Source organism: Sciurus vulgaris (genome assembly GCF_902686455.1).
Source record: "Sciurus vulgaris genome assembly, chromosome: 17".
In the NCBI taxonomy this organism is placed as follows: Eukaryota; Metazoa; Chordata; class Mammalia; order Rodentia; family Sciuridae; genus Sciurus; species Sciurus vulgaris.
This window is the reverse complement of record NC_136478.1, coordinates 2,796,774-2,816,873: the sequence shown is the minus strand read 5'-3', so window position 1 is coordinate 2,816,873 and position 20,100 is coordinate 2,796,774. Positions and strand designations below refer to the sequence as shown.

At 54.4% G+C, this 20,100-nt stretch overlaps 1 long non-coding RNA gene across 1 annotated transcript; it reads right to left on the bottom strand.

Moving 5' to 3' along the window:
* Positions 1 to 252: 252 nt before the first annotated feature.
* LOC306647571 lies at positions 253 to 2,533 on the bottom strand. Its single transcript, XR_013760124.1, has 3 exons — positions 2,374 to 2,533; positions 551 to 716; positions 253 to 360 (listed from the first exon to the last, which is right to left on the bottom strand). It is a non-coding gene; the product is annotated as an uncharacterized lncRNA (long non-coding RNA).
* Between the last annotated feature and the right edge of the window lie 17,567 nt (positions 2,534 to 20,100).

Genomic DNA, 20,100 nt, shown 5'->3' with positions numbered 1-20,100 from the left:
CCACTCAGGACTCTGCCCCTGGAGCATCTTGAGCAGAGCGGTGCGTCTGGCCTCTGGAGGCCCCTGGGCAGGGTGGGCCCGAGCCTGGCTGCAGTGTGGAAGCTGTCCTCACCCGCAGTCCAGGCAGAGTGCATCATTGGCACGACTGGGAGCCCTCCAGCAGGGCCTGTGCAGAGAGAAGGGCTGCATCCGCCCTTCTGCCGGGCGCCTCCCCGCCTCTCCGTGTCACTGGGCATCAGCTCTCCCTCTGGAGTGTACACAGAGAACTACGCAGGGAGCCGCCCTCCCCAGCTGGGAGGGGTGGACTGGCACGGGTGTGTCCTCCTTTCAGAAACCAGGGCCGTGGGAGACCGCCGGGCTCTGAGGAAGGGGCATGGTGTTGGCCACGTCCTGGGCTAGCGTCACAGGCGCGCCTGCCCTGTGCAGGCCCCGGGTGCAGGGGACGAGCGTCCAGGCTCTGCTTTCTGGGTGTCTAGTTGGCCAGGCAAGGTCTATCCCTTTGCTCAGTCACCAGCATGGGCTCAAGGGAGAGGTCAGGCTTGGCTCTTACCTTCAACACGCCCCTGGTCCAGTGGAGGGCAGGACAGGTTTTGCCTGAAATTCTCATGAATGTTCTAGAACTCCAGAGGTGCTGAACCTGGGAGCATCCTCCTCTTGGCCTCTGCACTTGAGCTGGCTGGTTGGTCCTCCTGAGGACCCTGCTGCTGTCTCTGCTGCTGCAGAACAAACCATGCCCTCTGAGTCAGGACTCTACCCGAGCATGGGGGATGTGGGTCTGTCTTCAGTAGGTGGGCTTCGGTTGAGGAGACCAAGGGGCAGGAACCATCCGAAGCTCCTCCTGGGCTGGGAAGACCCAACAGAGTGCAGACTGGCCCCCCTCCCGTGGCCTCCCCTTGGAACATGGGCTTCCCCACGACGTGGCAACATGTGCTGCAAGCATAGAGCCCAGAGAGCAGGGCTCAGGCTGCATCCATTATGACTGAGTTGTGCTCGTCACTGTGCTGGGTGAGTCACGCTCAGAGGCGGGTGCGGGCCCTGCCTTCCCACTTGGGAGGGGATGTTGCTGTGGTCACTTTTGGGAAACAGGATCTGCCACACCTGGCAGCAGAGGTGACTGCACCAAGGAGGGAGCTGCCTGAGGCTGGAGCCCGTCTGCTGGTGCCAGGCTCTGCATTCCCTGGGCTCGGTGGGCAGGGTCAGCCAGGCCTGCTTCTCACGGCAGGTGGTGAGTATCTCGCTGAGACAGCGTCCCTGAGTCCCTCACTCTGCTCCCTGGGCTGCCCTCTCCTGCCTTCCCATGTGGCAGCTACAGCAGGGGTAGGTTTAGGCTCAATGAGGAGCAAGACCCCAGTATCTGATTTTTATCAAAATACTTCCCCCCAAGTCACCGACTTGCCTGGACTAGAACCCACAGCCAGGCACAATATGGGTTCCACACCCGAGATCCAGGTCCCAAGGAAGAGAACGGGGAGGTCCAGAGGCCCTTGGTCTCCTGCAGAGTGAGAGTCTGGTAAACGTGGAGCTCTGAGCAAGCCGAGCGCGGCCCGGCAGACATGCCGCGGTCGACTGCCGTTTTCACTGGACCAATGCAGAATGGAGTTCCTCCTCTCAGCCGCAGAGGAAGGCGGTTCTGACAGGGCTACGCAGGTGGCAGTGTGAAGCTCGGTGGAAGAAGCAGGCAGGCCCCGCTTGGGTGCCTTGTCAAGGGCAGGAGCACTGGGATGCAGAGAGGGGCTCTGGGCTGGCTGGTGCTGGTGCTGGGGAAATGGGGGCGTGCGGGTACGTTCTGAGGGGATGAGTGTGCGGGTCGCCTGTGGAGCGGGCTCCACGCATCTCCCACATACCCAGCATGGCGGAGGGGTGCACTTGGAGCGGGTGTAGCACGGTGCTCGATGGCTCTCTGTTACTGTGACAAAGTGCCTGAGACCCTCGACGTGCAGGGAGAAAAGGCATGCTTTGGCTCATGCTTTCAGAGGTCTCGGCTGGTCTTTTGGCCTTGTTGCTTTGGGCCTGTGGCAGCTCAGTAAGCCATGGCGGGGGCAAGTGCCAGAGGCAGCCAGAGGCGAAGAGACTGCGGGATGCCACTGTCCCCCTCAAGGTCACGTCCCTGTCCCCTGACTTCATTGCACCAGGCTCTGTGTCCCAGGGTTCTGTCCCAGCAGTGCCCAGGCTGGGGATCTGGCCCTTATCACCTGTGCCTTTGAGAGAAGTTTAAGATCCAAACCACAGTAGCATGTGGATTTTATCTCAGGAACGCTGTTAAAAACCAAATTTTCTTATTTTCCATTCTGTATCTTCTCACTACATGTTCACTTTGGAAAAATGAAAAATGGTAAGTAGTCAAAAAGAAGAAAATAGAGAATACCATCCTACCCAGTAAAACCGAGTCCCGCCAGCACCTTGGAGCTTCTGATTCCCAAAGCCGCGAGTTCTGGTGTTTGCTCTGATGTTTTCTGTTTCGTTTTGTTCTTCTTGTTGACGCTGCTGTGTTCTGCAAGTCAGAGTCACACTGGAGAGAGGTCTGTGTCCTGACAAGCCTTCGCAATACCTGTTTTCTGGACAGAACGGATCTGATTAGACCACGGAGACCCAGTAAACGCAGCACTCGAAACGCGCGCAGGGGACTCGGGCCAGGACATGAAGCCAGGGACCTGGGATGTGTCTTCTGTTGGGCAGCTGCTGAATTCAGGTTTCCTGGACAGGAGACTCACCAGGACGGTTTCCAGAGTGGAGTGTCAGTGCGGCTGGGCTAAAGACAGCTGAGGTGGGAGGCGCCAGGGCGCTTGGACCCCACCCCCAGACGGAAAGCTTTCAACCCGAAGCCTTTAAATGCCATTGACTTAGCAACCGTCACGCACCCACCGAGGGTGAACAGTGGAGCTCCCCTGTCAGGCGGGGAGGCAGGCAGCAGGTCTCCTCCCCAGTCAGGCTCGAGGCCGCCCACCTGCAGCCCTCTCTGAAGCAGGTGTGGCCACACGGCCAGGTTGCATCAGCAGGGGGTGGGATTGGCTGTGTGGCTTTGTCGTCTCTCAAGTCCAGGAAATCGCCCGCCTGCCGCTCCTCTCTTCCCAGTGACCAGCTTCAGCCAGGACCCTGGGGCTGGAGGACACTCCAGTCAGGCCCTCCCCCAGGCTGTCATGAGGACCAGATGGTGAGTGCTCACCACCTCCTAAGGGGCCCTCTGCTGGGGCCACCAGGGCATGGCCCTGGGCAAGAGGTGGCATTGACAAAGGGATCTACATAGAACAGGAGAGGCAGCTGGCGGTCAGCATCCCTGCAGATGTCCCCAGAGAATCCACAGGTCTCCAGCATGTGGGCAGGCCCAAGTCCCCAAGGAGTGCTGGGGTCCCCTGAGCCAATAGGGCCATTGCTGCCCGTGGACCTTTGGGTTTTTAGGGATGACCCAGTTTTGGGACCAGGTAATTTCTGGGTAATCAAAGGCAGATTGCAAAGTGGGCAGAGACGTGAAGGCCTTGCTGCACATCTCCAGGGACTCATCGCCAGACAACAGCTGGGAGCCGCGCTCATACGCGGCCACCTCCATCTGCCTCCTGGGAGCGCTCTCCGCCCACTCGCCAGTGCAGATTGTACCTTTCCTGTTACCCTGCTCAGGGCCAGAGCCCTGGGGCTCCCAGGACTGCTCCGTCAGCCTGCCCGCTGGCTGTGAGTCCCTGGGCTCAGCCTTTAGCAGCTTTGTTTTCTCTCGCTGCTCTTGGTCCCTTGCAGACACCTTAGGATGGGGGAGCTGTTGTGCATTTGTCCACTGGAACCAGAAACACCTAGAGGGGCTTCCCAGTGGCACCTATGAAGAGGGGGGTCCCGATCACTCTTCTCTTTCAGTCGCAGATTTAGTGCACATCTATTTGCTCAGACTTCCTGTCTTTGAGCATGGTGGTGGCGGCTAGGGCTACCAACTGAAGTCACAGTCCCGCCCTCAGGGAAGTCAGTCCTCGTCACCTGGAACAGACAAGCAATAATCACACAGGGGAATTGCAAAAAAACTTGAAGAGTGTCCCCCAAATTCATGTCCCCCCAGAGGGATTTACCAAGCAAGGCAGGGGCAGTAATGGAGGAGGCAGACAAATGTGGAATCATCTCCTTATAGTTCAAAGATGCCCAGAGATAACTGGGTCCACCTGTTGTGCAGCAGAGCAAACTGGCCCAGTGGGTGTGACTTGACTGAGTGCATCATGCAGGGTTCACTGAATCCTGTTCCTGTAAAGTCAACAAATCACGATCGTGTGGTCACCGTCAGTGTCAATGTCCAGTTGCTCCTAACTGAGAAACTGGGGAAAACCTTGGCCAGGTGTCCTTTCTGGACAGGCTTCTTCCCCACTGGGCCCTACATATGGTTTTCTAGGGATCCCACACTTTCTTCTCTCATACCTGGGTAAAGTACTTACTAAAGTACTTTTAAGTTTCTTTACTAAAGTGATCATAAATCTCTGTCAGGATGGTCATGAAAATTAGATGTGGATAATGCTGGTAAAAATATCTGGTCCCTACCTACTCTTTCATCATTGTAACTATTGGATAGTGTTGGTGGTGTGATGGTGGTGACGGAAATGAGGAAGGTGATGATGATGGTGATGACGGTGATGATGATGATGATGGTGGTGAATGTGATGGTGATGATGGAGATGATGATAGTGCTGATGGTGGGGGTGCTGATGATAGTGGTGACAGTAATGGTGATGGTGGTGATGGTGATGGTGATGGTGGTGGTGGTGGTGATGGTGATGGTGGTGATGGTGATGGTGATGGTGGTGATGGTGGTGGTGGTGGTGGTGATGGTGATGGTGGTGATGGTGATGGTGATGGTGGTGATGGTGGTGGTGGTGATGGTGCTGGTGATGATGGTGGTGATGGTGATGGTGGTGGTGGTGATGGTGATGGTGGTGGTGATGGTGATGGTGATGATGGTGGTGATGGTGATGGTGGTGATGGTGGTGGTGGTGATGGTGATGGTGGTGATGGTGATGGTGATGGTGGTGATGGTGATGGTGGTGGTGGTGGTGGTGATGGTGGTGATGGTGATGGTGATGGTGGTGATGGTGGTGGTGGTGATGGTGCTGGTGATGATGGTGGTGATGGTGATGGTGGTGGTGGTGATGGTGGTGATGGTGGTAATGGTGATGGTGATGGTGGTGATGGTGCTGGTGATGATGGTGGTGATGGTGATGGTGGTGATGGTGATGGTGATGATGGTGGTGATGGTGATGGTGGTGATGGTGGTGGTGGTGATGGTGATGGTGGTGATGGTGATGGTGATGGTGGTGATGGTGATGGTGGTGGTGGTGGTGGTGATGGTGGTGATGGTGATGGTGATGGTGGTGATGGTGGTGGTGGTGATGGTGCTGGTGATGATGGTGGTGATGGTGATGGTGGTGGTGGTGATGGTGGTGATGGTGGTAATGGTGATGGTGATGGTGGTGATGGTGCTGGTGGTGATGGTGGTGATGGTGATGGTGCTGGTGGTGATGGTGGTGATGGTGATGATGGTGATGGTGGTGGTGGTGATGGTGGTGATGGTGGTGATGGTGATGGTGATGGTGATGGTGGTGATGGTGGTGGTGATGGTGGTGATGGTGGTGGTGGTGATGGTGATGGTGATGGTGGTGATGGTGATGGTGCTGGTGGTGATGGTGGTGATGGTGGTGATGGTGATGGTGATGGTGGTGATGGTGGTGATGGTGATGATGGTGATGGTGGTGGTGGTGATGGTGGTGATGGTGATGGTGGTGGTGGTGGTGATGGTGATGGTGGTGGTGGTGATGGTGGTGATGGTGGTGGTGGTGATGGTGGTGGTGATGGTGCTGGTGGTGCTGGTGGTGATGGTGATGGTGATGTTGGTGATGGTGGTGGTGGTGATGGTGCTGGTGATGATGGTGGTGATGGTGATGGTGGTGGTGGTGATGGTGGTGATGGTGGTAATGGTGATGGTGATGGTGGTGATGGTTATGGTGGTGATGGTGGTGATGGTGATGGTGGTGATGGTGATGGTGCTGGTGGTGATGGTGGTGATGGTGATGATGGTGATGGTGGTAGTGGTGATGGTGGTGATGGTGGTAATGGTGATGGTGATGATGGTGATGGTGGTGGTGGTGATGGTGGTGGTGGTGATGGTGGTGATGGTGATGGTGCTGGTGGTGATGGTGGTGATGGTGATGATGGTGATGGTGGTGGTGGTGATGGTGGTGATGGTGATGGTGGTGGTGGTGATGGTGGTGATGGTGGTAATGGTGATGGTGATGGTGGTGATGGTGCTGGTGGTGATGGTGCTGGTGGTGATGGTGGTGATGGTGGTGGTGCTGGTGGTGATGGTGCTGGTGGTGATGGTGGTGATGGTGATGGTGGTGATGGTGATGGTGGTGGTGGTGATGGTGGTGATGGTGCTGGTGGTGATGGTGGTGGTGGTGATGGTGGTGGTGGTGATGGTGGTGATGGTGATGGTGCTGGTGGTGATGGTGGTGATGGTGGTGATGGTGATGGTGATGGTGGTGATGGTGGTGATGGTGATGATGGTGATGGTGGTGGTGGTGATGGTGATGATGGTGATGGTGGTGGTGGTGGTGATGGTGATGGTGATGGTGGTGGTGGTGATGGTGGTGATGGTGGTGGTGGTGATGGTGGTGGTGATGGTGCTGGTGGTGCTGGTGGTGATGGTGATGGTGATGTTGGTGATGGTGGTGGTGGTGATGGTGCTGGTGATGATGGTGGTGATGGTGATGGTGGTGGTGGTGATGGTGGTGATGGTGGTAATGGTGATGGTGATGGTGGTGATGGTTATGGTGGTGATGGTGGTGATGGTGATGGTGGTGATGGTGATGGTGCTGGTGGTGATGGTGGTGATGGTGATGATGGTGATGGTGGTGGTGGTGATGGTGGTGATGGTGGTAATGGTGATGGTGATGATGGTGATGGTGGTGGTGGTGATGGTGGTGGTGGTGATGGTGGTGATGGTGATGGTGCTGGTGGTGATGGTGGTGATGGTGATGATGGTGATGGTGGTGGTGGTGATGGTGGTGATGGTGATGGTGGTGGTGGTGATGGTGGTGATGGTGGTAATGGTGATGGTGATGGTGGTGATGGTTATGGTGGTGATGGCGGTGCTGGTGGTGATGGTGCTGGTGGTGATGGTGGTGATGGTGGTGGTGGTGATGGTGGTGGTGGTGATGGTGGTGATGGTGGTGATGGTGATGGTGATGGTGGTGGTGGTGATGGTGGTGATGGTGGTGGTGGTGATGGTGCTGGTGGTGCTGGTGGTGATGGTGCTGGTGGTGATGGTGCTGGTGGTGATGGTGCTGATGGTGGCAGTGGTGATAATGGTGGTGGGGTTGATGGTGCAGCAGCACATGTGGGTTTACTCTGAGCAATCATCACTTGTGCAAGACTCAATGAAGCTCCTTTTGTGTTCCTCCAAAGGACTTTGACAGTACCAAGCTGAGCCATGTTGGATCCTGTGACAATAAAAAAATCCAGGCATATGGATACTCTTTTCATTTAAAAAATTTCATACACTGCTTATCATGGAATGATTGGTATTAATTTCGACTTTTAAGAAACATTGTACTAAAAGATGATCTTGACCCTGAGTTCTTGGTGGCCCTCAGAGGTTGCAAGTGAGGCACATGCCTCTGTTGCATCACCAGGTCCAGTTTCCCCATTGTCTGAGGAGGGGTTCCAAATCATCTTTTTCTGCCTGCCACTCGGCACTGGTTGGAGGGTGCTGACCCTGTTCTCCTGGGGATGCACTTCTGAGGGTAGTAATCAAGGTTCTCCAAATAACCAGAGCCAACAGGACACACAGAAAGAGGTTCATGGTGAGGAACTGGATCATGTAAGTCCCGTGATCACAGCTGAAGGTCCAGGGAAGTCAGTGATATGATTCTAGTCTGAGTCCAAAGACCTGAGGACCAGAGGAGCTGGTGGTGGGAATCTCAGTCCAGGGCAGGAGAAGGTCCATGGTGGACAGGAAGGAAAAGGGACTGATCCAACCTCCCCTGGCCTTTCTGTTCTTCTCTGTCCTTGGAGGGTTGTTGAGGCTGCCCACATCAGGAAGGACCATCTGCTTTACCGAACCTACAGATTCACACGCCGATCATTCCAACACGTGGAAATAATGTTTAACCTGGGCACCCAGGGCTCAGCCAAGATGGCGTATAATATAGATCACTCATACAGCAAAGGAAAGTTAGGTTTAAATACTTTAGGTTTGGAACTGGGACCTCCTCACTAGGTATCTGAGGCGAATACATACATTAGGTCTGACGGTAGTATAACCCCCGTGGCTGCCAAATGGATTCCCTGCACTTCCTGTGTAACACCAATGTCTTCCCCCTGCAGCATCAGCTGCAGTAGTTCCAGGGGTATTTCTGATGAAATTATTCCTTGCCTACTGCCTTGCAGACTAAAGCTCGGTGGGATCTGCCCTCTTGGTCTCTGAGAGAAACAGCCTCCCGGCACCTGGTGAGGCACCAACAGAAGTCGGTTGCTGGTTGAATGGCCTGACTGGAGGAATTTACCCGTTTCCACAGGCAGACACGGGGCGGAGCAGGAGCCAGGTTTTGCTCAGTGGATTTGTGGTCACTTATGGCAGAGTGCTCAGCATGCTGACTGTTCTCCCGTGATGGCAGACGTTCAGTTCTCTAAACAGCCTTGAAATTGTCTCATCCCCAACAGTTTTAGGCCACGTTCATCAGAACCCCTGGGTGGGTACTGGGGGCTGGTCCTGGGTTTGGTGCAGCCAAGCGCGCAGAACTGGGGGTCTCTCCTGGGGCACGCTGAGCAGCGGCTTCTGTGCCCGTGCACATGCAGGACCTGAGCGCGGCTTTTCTTCAAAGAAATTAATCTGATTAAAAGTAGTTTAAGCCGGGTGTGGTGATGCATGCCTGTAATCCCAGTGGCTCAGGAGACTGAGGCAGGAGGACCGCAAGATCAAAGCCAGCCTCAGTGACAGGAGGCACTAAGCAACTCAGTGAGACCCTGACTCTAAATAAAATACAGAATAGAGTTGGGGATGTGGCTGAGTGGTTGAGCGCCCTGGTTACCACACCCCCCCCCCCCAAAAAAAATAGCTTAAAATTATGAGCCCAGTTTGGAGGGTTTTAATCCTGGAATGAGGGAAATTTAAGTATTCCCCAAGCCCAGGCCCAGCACCCACAGATCCTGCCTGGACATCGATATGTGAAAAGCCTTCCCAGAGGACACTCAGGCGCCCCAAGCTGAGGACCACTGATCTGCTCCAGCATTCTTGTACGCAAGGACACCTGAGGTCCAGGGAGGTGAGGTGGCCAGCTGGAGTCACAGCTCAGCTGTCTCTAGGCTGGTCAGATGCTCAGTCTCCCAGGGGCTGCCACTGCTTTCAGGACTCTAACTCGCCCCGCACAGAAGACAGCACAGCCATCCTTGTGTGTGTGGCGCTCCGTGGCCTCAGGCTCACATTTGAACAAGTATTTTTAGTCTAACATTTGAGTTTCTGGATGGAGAAAATCTTCAAGTGGAAAAGGATTTTGTATTTATCCTTCTGCTGGGAAACAGAGGCTTTGGGTCACTAATGAAGGCCCAAGACCACACAGCTCCAGGGTCCCCAGTGTGCAGGTTCCCGGCTCAGGCTCAGTTCAAGCCCTGGGCACACACCATCTGCTGGCCCTGGGTGCCATTCCAGGCTGACGGCTGATGGAGACAGACCGTAAGTGCTGGAGAGTATTGGGTTTTCAAGGTCTATCTCAGGAGGGGTCCCCCGCTTCAAGTATTAAAGAAAGAAAAGAAGAGAAACAAGCAAATGGTCTTGGTCGCCAAGCTGGCCTACCAGGGTGCCAAACCCATGTGATCAGGGGTTTTAGGAGGTACTTCAGCAGGGGTGGCAGGAAGTGGGAGAGCCAGGCAGGACGAAGCTGGGGACCCAGGCTGCGCAGCAGAGAGGTGGGCGCTGCTCAGAAGGATCGGGAGCAGTGGGGCCAAGCGGGGGACCTGGCGTGGACTCTCAGAGTTGAGAATGCTCAGAGTCCTGTGGGGAGAGAGCACCAGAGCCAAACACTGGACGCAGGTTCCCACCAAGTCTAGTGCCGTGTGACAGTCACACCAGGAGAGAGAGAGCGGGGAGCAGGGTAGCAACCCGTCATTGCTGGCCCTGGCGGGAGGCCGCCAAAGACACTAGAGGAGCACACGTGCTCTGCGGCTCCCCCACTGCAGGCCGGGTCCTGAGGTTGGGGTTGTTCTGAGACGTCCGTGATCTTTGGAATGTGGTAGAAGAGCCACCGTGTGACTCTGGGCTGCTCCCTAAGCACCCAAGGCCAGCACTGCTTTCTGGCTCTATGCCGCCTCTGGAAGCTGCTGTGGCTCCTTGAGGAGACCGTCCGCCTGCTGGGAGGAACGCCCGGGTACGCCGTGTGAATTCCCACGGCCTCGGCCTGGTCTTCTGTCCTCACGGAGCTGGCGGGGTCTCAGGGGAAGAGTGTACTTTGCACGCGGGAGGTCGTGACTAGTCTAGAGGGAGGCAGCACTGGATTCAGAGTGGCTGGGTGCCCAACCACTGAGCTGCAGGTGCCTGCCCCTCCTTAGAGCCTGCAATAGCCCAAGACCTGTCTGCCCCTCAGGTGGCCCCGTGACTGTGTCCCATGGAGCCTGAGCTTAGGAGACCTCAGCCTCAGGCCTCAGCCACACAGATGCCCCTTGGAGCCCAGGTGCTGTGCGGAGGGACCTCACCACCGTGCACCGGTGGCTGAAGAGAACGGGTCACACCAGCTGAGCCAACGGCTAGCACTGAACGGCAGCCATGTGAGCAGGTGGCCCTGGATGTCCAGCCCGATGAACCCTCAGATGACCACGCCAGGCCACAGCCTGGGTGGCAGGGCCGCCCAGGGAACCTGCTCACCCGCTCAGCAGTGGGAGAAGAAGTGACTCAGATTTGGGGTAGTCTGTTTTGGAGCAAACGATAATTAAAACAAGCCTCTTTCTCTTCTTCGACCTTTGTACTCTAAAATTCCCCTTAGAGTTAAGATGACCATGAAGTCACTCTCAGAGGAAACAGGCCATTGTGTGGGGCCAGCTCAATGGACGGGGGGGCGGGGGGGGGCTGGGGTCCAGGGAAGGTCCAGGAGCTCTGACTCTCGGCTTCTGCATCACGAGCTTGCCCTTCATGGCTGGTCCCAGTTCGGGCCACTGTCTGGTCCTTGGATCCCCCACAGGGAGACTCTGGGAAAACTTCCCTGGTCACCAGCTGGGCTCTCAGGGTTTGCCCAGAAGATGGTCTTTAGCTGTGCTGATCAGATGTTGACGTCCTCCTGCAAACACTCGGGTGGCAGTGCATGGCTGGCCTCTCCAGCTTGTGCCTGTGAACACTGCCCGGGTCTGGGGTGGCCCCTGTCCCTGGAGCCAGCTCTGGTCCCTTGCAGCCAGGGCCTGAGAGCCCACTCCATGGCACAGGGCATGACCTGCAAGTGCTGGGAGCAGATGCGTCACAACCGGGGTCCTGGTTCAGCTGGGCCAGGACACCCCACCGCCCCGAGGGCCCCTCTGCCCTACACGGCTGACCTCCACCCACCTGCCCCTCCTCCACCCTGGCCCCATGGCTGGGTTCCCGGTCCTACCACTGTGCCACTTTCAGAGTGTCCTGCAAGTGAGATCCTGCAGCGTGTGGCCTTGTGGTGCTGGGTTACTGGTCGTGGCTCTTTAATTTGTTCTGAGTGTCTCTGCAAACCCTCTTCCAGAGTGGCTGTGTTGCTGGACATTCCCACTCTGCACACTGCAACCGTGAGTGTCTGTTGGCAAGCCCTGGCCGGCAGAGGACCCAGGACCTATGCGGCTGGCCTCAGGGTTACTGTGCCTGGTGGGAGACGGGCGTCTGTGCCGTTCATATCATATTGCAAACAGCTAATAGGGCATTTTCTTTGGGTGGAATGATCTGTGCTCTCTGATGTTCCAGAAGCAATCCTGAGATTCCTGGATGGCGAGCCATGAGAACCCACTTGAGGGATCTCCCGGGGGAGAAAAGAGGCGACTCGAGCAGAGGGTGTTCAAAGCAGATGAGGCATCAGGTCGTCTTCCAGGTGGTCTTCCTGATTGTATTCTTATTTTTCTGAGACAGGTTTCCGGATTTGCTCTGGGGTTCTCACCCTGCTCTGGAGGTGGTCTGTTTACAGTTTCATCCCAAAACTCTAAGCCCAGTTGAGGTTGACAAATAGGTCTCCCTTCCTGTGCCTCCTTAGATCAGGGGTGGTCCCCTCGCCCGGCATGTGGAGGTATTCTGAGACCACGTCTAACCCTGGTGGGAAAGAGTGCTGTGATTGATTAGCAATGTCTGCCCTGGAGAGAGCAGGAGGGTGTGGTCACACACACACACACACAGAAACTGACCTGTCCTCAGAGGCATTTTCCACTTTTTAACATCCCTGAAATCAGGGGACATCACACAAATTATGGCATCTTACAAATTATTTTGCAATGCACTTTCTTCTGGTTCATAAACTAATGGTCACTATTCAGTTGATTAAATAAATAACATGTGGCAAATGACCTTTCGGTTTGTTGAGAGGCTGTTAGAATTGAACAGGCTTCAGTTCAGAATGTCTGGACCTGGGAAGGCGCACTGGGATCAAATAACCTCTCCTAGGCAAGTGATTGCTGGCCAGACGGTGAATCATGTTGGAGCTAAGCTCTGGTCTGGTCAGCTGTGAGCGGGGTCAGGAGGTGGAAGTGGGGTTGGGATGGGCATTCTGGGACACAGAGTTCCTATGTTAGGAGGCTGGCCGTGGAAGGTGAGTGGGTCACGGGGCACAGGCCCCCACAGGGTGTGGGATTGGTGCCCTGATAAGACAGCGAGAAGGCAGCCCTCAGTGTACCAGAACAGAGCCTTGGTCTTGGATGTCAGCCTCCAGCTCTGAGGGAACAAGTGGAGGTATTTCAGCCGCCAGGCTTCGGGACTTGCCCGGGCAGCTGAGGCTGAGGCTATGTGCGTGGGCTCCGGCAGGGCTGCAGATATCTGCGCACCTCCGGGGCCCACGTGTGCCCCTCCTCCTGTTCATGCATCTGTGTGTAGCATTGACCATGGTGCTGGCAAGGCCCTGGCTGCGGCTAAGCTGGCTGCTCCCTGATCCTCCCTCCCCTCTGGCTCCCCCTGGCAATCAGCCTACTACCTTTGAAGGCCATGTTTCTGTTTGTGACATTTGTCTAAAAGAACCCGGGGTCTGGGTGTGAGTCCTACGTTACTACAAGGATATACTTGGGGCAGTGAACTGTATACAGAGAACAGTCTTCGTAGCTCACAATTCTGGGGGCTCAAGACAAGATGGGCTGCCCCTATGTTGGACCCGTCAGGGTGGAAGTGCAAGTCCAGGTGGGTGCTCACATCAGGAGCCGGGAAGCAGAGAAAGACCGAGGTGGGTCCCACAGCCCCCCCAGGGCATACCACAATGGTCTACAGGCTTCGCACTAGGCACCCGCTTAAAGGTCCACAGCAACTCACAACACGACCACCCTGGGGACCAAGCTTTTGACAGGTGGCTCTTTAGGGGACGCTACTGGGATTCCTGGATTGGAACCCCAGTTCTGACATTGAGCAACTGCAGGACTCACAGCCTCAGTTTCTATGACAGGCCTCAGAGGTTACTGTGACCTGTGAACGGGATCCTAGCTGAGCACTTGGACCAGCGCCTCAGGTCCAGCAGGAGTCAGGTGGGTGGGGCCCTCCAGCCGCAGGTGCGCTGGGCTCCGCCCACGGGGGCGTGGCCAGCGTGGGGTCCTGCGGCTCCTGCTCTCTCCGGCTCTGACTCCACATTCGCGGTTGGGCATGTCTCCTGGCTCCGGCTCTCGCACTGCCTCCACTTACACCGACCGGTGGAGCGTCTCCGTCTTTGCTGAACGTCTAGCTTCCCCTGCCTTCCCTGACTAGACTCCTTCGCTGTGCGTTCACAGACGGGCATTCGTGTGTAATCTCCAGTTTTCCCCCCTAGGTGATGTTTCTGGATGTGAAATCACACGCTAGGAGCGTCTGGCTTTATGTAACCAACTTGCCCGGAGCCGGGGGCTCTAGATCAGACCCTCGAAGCCAAATGTAAGTGCTCGTTTGTTTTCCTTTTGTTCGGCATCAGGCCCAACCATGTGCTTTTAGGTTAAAACATGAACTGTTCAGTCCCGAGCTCTGGACTCTGCATTGCTGTCCCGTTGAATACTGGGCGAGTCTCATCCCAAAGGATGAAGATAAGCATGGGTGAGAGGAAAGCCCCTGGAGGACACCTGTGTCCAGCCTGAGGCAGGAGAACAGGTAGAAGGGAGGGTCGGCCACAGGCACTTCTGCGGAGCCAGGCACAGGGCCGAGGGACTAGTGAGAGGGCTGCGGGCAGGCGGGGCCATGCAGGCTCCGCTCGGCCTCCGGGCTGCACTCTAAGTCCACCTGGATCTAAGTATGGGCTTGCCTTCTCTAATGGCAGGGTGGGTACTCTGCGGTGATGGGAGGCTTGCCTCACGCGGGGGAGTTGGGCTGCAGCATCTGGACCCAGACGGAAGCCTGTCCGTTTATTTCCACTTTGTCTTTGACTGTTCACTGCTGGGAATGTGCAGAAGCTAACTGATTTCTTTTTGAAACTTGAAGACGTATCCGGAGAAGACGGATTAGGCCCTCAGCATTCCTGCTGGATACGGGGCCCTCGGCAGTGCTCAGCGTTCTGCAGGGGAGGGCAGTGTGTCCGGTGGCCGGCCTGACACCAACTAGAAAGCTGGGAAGCTTAGAAAGAGCCACGTAACAGGGACCCGAGTGAGCTCAGGCGTGAGACCTCATCCTGCCCAGCCACGGAAGGGTGGGCGTGCTGCAGGGGTGGTGGCCTAAGCTGTGTGCCAGCGGGCAGGGCGGGCCATGGCTAACAGGTGGATGTGGGAGGAGAAGGTTGGGGTGCTGGTCAGGGGAGCAGCGCACCCCTTTGTGGTGCCATCGGGTCATGTCCTTAGCCTCTGTGCTATCCACTCTCTGTTGCCATAACAAGACACCTGACCCCGGGTACATGATGAAGGCAAGAGGCTTGCTTAGCTCACAGTTTTGGAGGCTGAAAGTTCAAAACCACGTGGCCATGTGTGTCCAGCCTCTGGTGAGGGCCTCGTGGTAGAGGCTGGGCAGAGCACATGTGGTGAGAGTGAAGGACGGCTGGGGAGACAGGAGGCCTCCTCACAGGCGCTCTCCGGAGTGCCCGAGGGCAGCACCCTGTGACTTGATTTCCTCGCATTAAGCCCTGTTCTTAAAGGCTCCACCACTCCCACAAGGCCACACCAGGGACCAGGCCCTTGGGGGCCACGTGCAACCCGTACCCACCCCATCAAGCCTGCATGCCGGGTGCTGCAGCAGATCCAGACCGCCCCCTCTGCAGCCCTTTCCAGCAGCCGGCCTCCTCCCACCCTCCTTTCGCTCTTTAGAAAGGGGCATCGCCCTGCCGCAGGAACACACGTGCAGTCCCAGGGTGCAGCGGCGGGCTCCAGCTGAGCGCTCCTGCCTTTTGTGGAGAGACCTGCGCCATGATCCTGCTCAGCCCTGCCCCGCCCTTGGGTGTCAGGAAGGGAAGGCCACTGTTTCTGGAATGTCCCCAGAAGCCCGTGTCGAGGGCTTGGTCCCCGAGGCAGCGGGCGCAGAGGTGGAGGCTGTGGGAGGTGACGGGGCCATGAAGGCCCCAACTTCACCCCTGGGTAAGTGCCCTGATGGCGTCAGGATTCACTGTGCTATTGGGATGCCGTGGAAATTGGTGGGAGGGTCGGGTCACCGAGAGCTCTACTTGGAAGGTGTATCTTTCCTCTGACCCCTTCCTGCCCCTCTCTCTGGCTCCTGGCCACCATGAGTGAGTGACCCTGCACCACCACCGGTGCCCTGACGTGACGTTCTGCCTCACCAGAGGCTCAGAAACAACCAAGACAGTGACTTGGACTGAAATATCTGAAACCATGGGCCCTGTACATCTTCCCTCCTTACAGGCTGATTATCTCAGGAGTTTCATCATAGCCGTATATATAGGTTTTATGTGGTGTGTGTGTGTGTGTGTGTGGTGCTGGGCATTGAACCTGGGCCTTGTGCATGCAAGTCAAGCTCTCTGCCAATTGAGCTACATCCCAGCCCTCATCATACTGATAGAAAGCCGACTAACTTGGGGTGGCTAGCGTCATGACTTGCTTGGTTCTGATTCCATCTTGTGATTCCTTTTCTCGCCCCTAGCCCAGATTATTATTGGATTGGCAACGTGGAACAGGAGATGTGCTTGGCCTTAGGGGCTCAGTTCTGGGTTCAGACCTCAATCCCACCACTTCAGCATCTGTGACCTTGGGCAGGTCTCATCTTGCCCCTGAGCCTGGCTCCCAGTCAATCAGGCAGGAACAAGAATGTACAACAAAGAATCGTGATGAGAATGAGAGAGGATGCACGAGAGGCCCCGACTCTCTTCTTGGCACCGTAGTCACCTCTTGTGATTCTTCCCTGAGGAGATGCACAGAACCGGAAAAGCGAAGGTGATTGGCCTGTCATGGTTTAGGTGTGAGGTGTCCTCCAAAAGCTCACGTGTGAGACAATGCTAGAAAGTTTAGAGGTGACCTAATCAGGACGTCTGAAGGGACTGCAGGGTGGTGACTGCAGTCAGGCAGGGTGTGGGAGGAAGGTAGACTTGCCTTTGGAGTAGGTTCTGTCCAGGGTGAGGGGAGTTGTTCTCTCTCTGCTTCTTGGTGCCGTTTCCTGCACTGCTCTCTCCACCACCCTCTTTTGTCACGATGTTCTGCCCCACCTTGTGCCCTCGGCCAGTGGAGGTGGCCATCTGTGGACTGAGAACTCTGAGACCATGGACCCCCAAGTAAACTTTTCCTCCTCTAATTGTTCTTGTCAGCCCTCTTGGTCCCAGCAGTGACAAAGCTAGCTAAAACAGAGATCAGTACCAGGAGAGTGGTCACTGCTGTGACCAACCTGACCATGTGGTTCAGGAGCTTTGGGAGCTTTTTGGAATTTGTGGGAGGAATTTTGAAAAGTTTAGAAAAACAAGCTGGAAAAGCTTCAGATTGTTTAAGTGGAGCTTAATGGGGGATCTGGTGGGAGCTCAGAAGACCAGAATACCAATAGAACTGCGGGCAGTAGAGAGTGGGCTCATGAGGTTTCAGAGGAAAAGGAGGAAAAGCAGACTGAACTAGAGGCCGTTTATGTTACAGTCTGGCTAAGAAGTTCTACGGGAGGTTTCAAGATGGCGGCCTAGAGGGTGGCTGCATTTCATGTTGCTCCAGGACTCAGGATTCAAAAGAGGAGATATTGAGAGACTTGGGACCAACTCAAAGCAGCCGGGTGAGTCTCTCCTGTGGGGAGGCGTCCCGGATGGGGCGGTCGTCCCGGATCGCAGGGAACTTTGTGAAGTAGAGCTGCCCAACGAGACACCCCTCCCCTGCTGGAGCAGTGAACTCGGACAACTGGGAGCATCGGAGAGGAGGCTGCTCAGCACAGCGCTGGGACTCGGAGAAACCACTGGGGCTCCGGGCGGCGGCCCAGAGGAAGAGCTGCGAGGAGAGCTGTTTGGACTCAGAGCAACTGCTTCTGAACACCAGGGACTGGCCCGGAGGAGGAGGAGGAGCATGGTGGGTCGCTTGGACTCGCAGTGACTGCCCAGGGCTACAGGCGGTTGGTGTGAGGAGGAGGCACGCAGTGAATTGCTTGGTCTCCTAGCGACCGCACCGGAACACCGGGCGGCTGTCCGCAGGAAGAGGTGTGCGGCAGGTTGCTGGGACTCGGAGCGACTGTATGGGGCTCCAGGTGGCTGCTCAGAGGAGGGGCCGCATAGCCAGGCGATTAGGTGCAGAGCAGGGTCCCAGGACCTAGGCGGCTTCTTGGTGGAAGACCCGCACAGAGACAAGCTGAGGGGCGGAGAGAAGGTTCCAGGACTGCGGGCAGATTCTCTGAGGAGAGGCAGCCTAAGGAGACTCGTCTGCGAAGGGTGAGGCTCCCAGGCCCAGGAGGTAGGGCCGGGTCCCTGGGAACGTTGCAGAGGAAGGCAGCCCAGCTCAGGCGGTAGTTGCGGATTGAGGGGAACCTCTAGGAGGGGAACTGACCAGCGAGACCTCCCCACCGGGTGTGTCTTCCCTGCTGGGTGAGGTTTTCCCACAAGTACAGTAAAACCAGAGACACAGGCCCAAACAGGCCTTGCCTCAGCCCGCAGCCTAGTTCCCTTTTGGATGACCAGTGATCAACAAGTGGAGGCACCTCTGCCCGTTAGCAGGGAATATACCCCACCTGAAGGCCACCACCCCTAGAGAGGCAGCTTCCTTGTGGAGCACCGCACTATCAACTTCCTCCAAGACTTCAGCCTACTGAAGGCTAAGAGGGGATATACTAGAAATCTTCAGGGACATTGTAAGTCAATAGAGGAAATCTGCAATATCTCAGCGGTCCACTGATACTTGAACAATATGAGAAAACAAGGGAAGAAAATGCCCCAAACAAATCTAGATGTTACATCAATAAAATCCAATGACAGCATGGCAGAAGAAATGACAGAAAGGGAGTTCAGAATGTACATAATTAAAATGATCAGGGAAGCAAACGATGAGATGAAAGAGCAAATGCAGGCATTGAATGATCGCACCAATCGACAGTTAAAAGAGCAAATACAGGAAGCAAAAGATCATTTCAATAAAGAGTTAGAGATATTGAAAAAAAACCAAACAGAAATCCTTGACATGAAGGAAACAATAAACCAAATTAAGAACTCCATAGAAAGCATATCCAGTAGGATAGAACACCTGGAAGACAGAACCTCAGACACTGAAGACAAAATATTTAACCTTGAAAACAAAGTTGAACAAACAGAGAAGATGGTAAGAAATCATGAACAGAATCTCCAAGAACTATGGGATATCATGAAAAGGCCAAATTTAAGAATTATTGGGATTGAGGAAGGTTTAGAGAAACAAACCAAAGGAATGAACAATCTATTCAATGAAATAATATCAGAAAATTTCCCAAATCTGAAGAATGAAATGGAAAATCAAGTTCAAGAGGCTTATAGGACTCCAAATACACAAAATTACAACAGACCCACACCAAGGCACATTATAATGAAAATACCTAACATACAAAATAAAGACAGAATTTTAAAGGCTGTGAGAGAAAAGAACCAAATTACATTCAGGGGGAAACCAATACGGATATCAGCAGATTTTTCAATCCAGACCCTAAAAGCTAGAAGGGCCTGGAACAACATTTTTCAAGCCCTGAAAGAAAATGGATGCCAACCAAGAATCTTATACCCAGCAAAACGTACCTTCAAATTTGGCGATGAAATAAAATCCTTCCATGATAAACAAAAGCTCAAAGAATTTACAAAAAGAAAGCCAGCATTACAGAACATTCTTAGCAAAATATTCCATGAGGAAGAGATGAAAAACAAAGAAGCAAATCAGCAAAGGGAGGAATTATCTTAAAGGAATTGTCAAATAAAGGAGGAACCAAGTCATGTCAAATAAATAAATAAAATTTTAAAAATGAACCAAATGACCAGGAATACAAATCATATCTCAATAATAACCCTGAATGTTAATGGCCTGAACTCATCAATCAAAAGACATAGACTGGCAGATTGGATTAAAAAGAAAGATCCAACGATATGTTGCCTGCAAGAGACTCACCTCATAGAAAGAGATACCCATAGACTAAAGGTGAAAGGATGGGGAAAAACATACCATGCACATGGACTCAGCAAAAAAGCTGGAGTATCCATCCTCACTTCAGATAATGTGGACTTCAAGCCAAAGTTAGTCAGAAGGGATAAAGAAGGACATTTCATACTGCTTAAGGGAAGCATAAATCAGCAAGACATAGCAATCATAAATATCTATGCCCCAAACAGTGGCTCATCCATGTATGTCAAACAAATCCTTCTCAATTTCAGAAACCAAATAGACCACAACACAATAATACTAGGTGGTTTTAACATGCCTCTCTCACCACTGGACAGATCTTCCAAACAAAAATTGAACAAAGAAACCATAGATCTCAATAACACAATCAATAATTTAGACTTAACAGACATTTATAGAGTATACCATCCAACCAAGAGCGAATACACTTTCTTCTCAGCAGCACATGGATCCTTCTCTAAA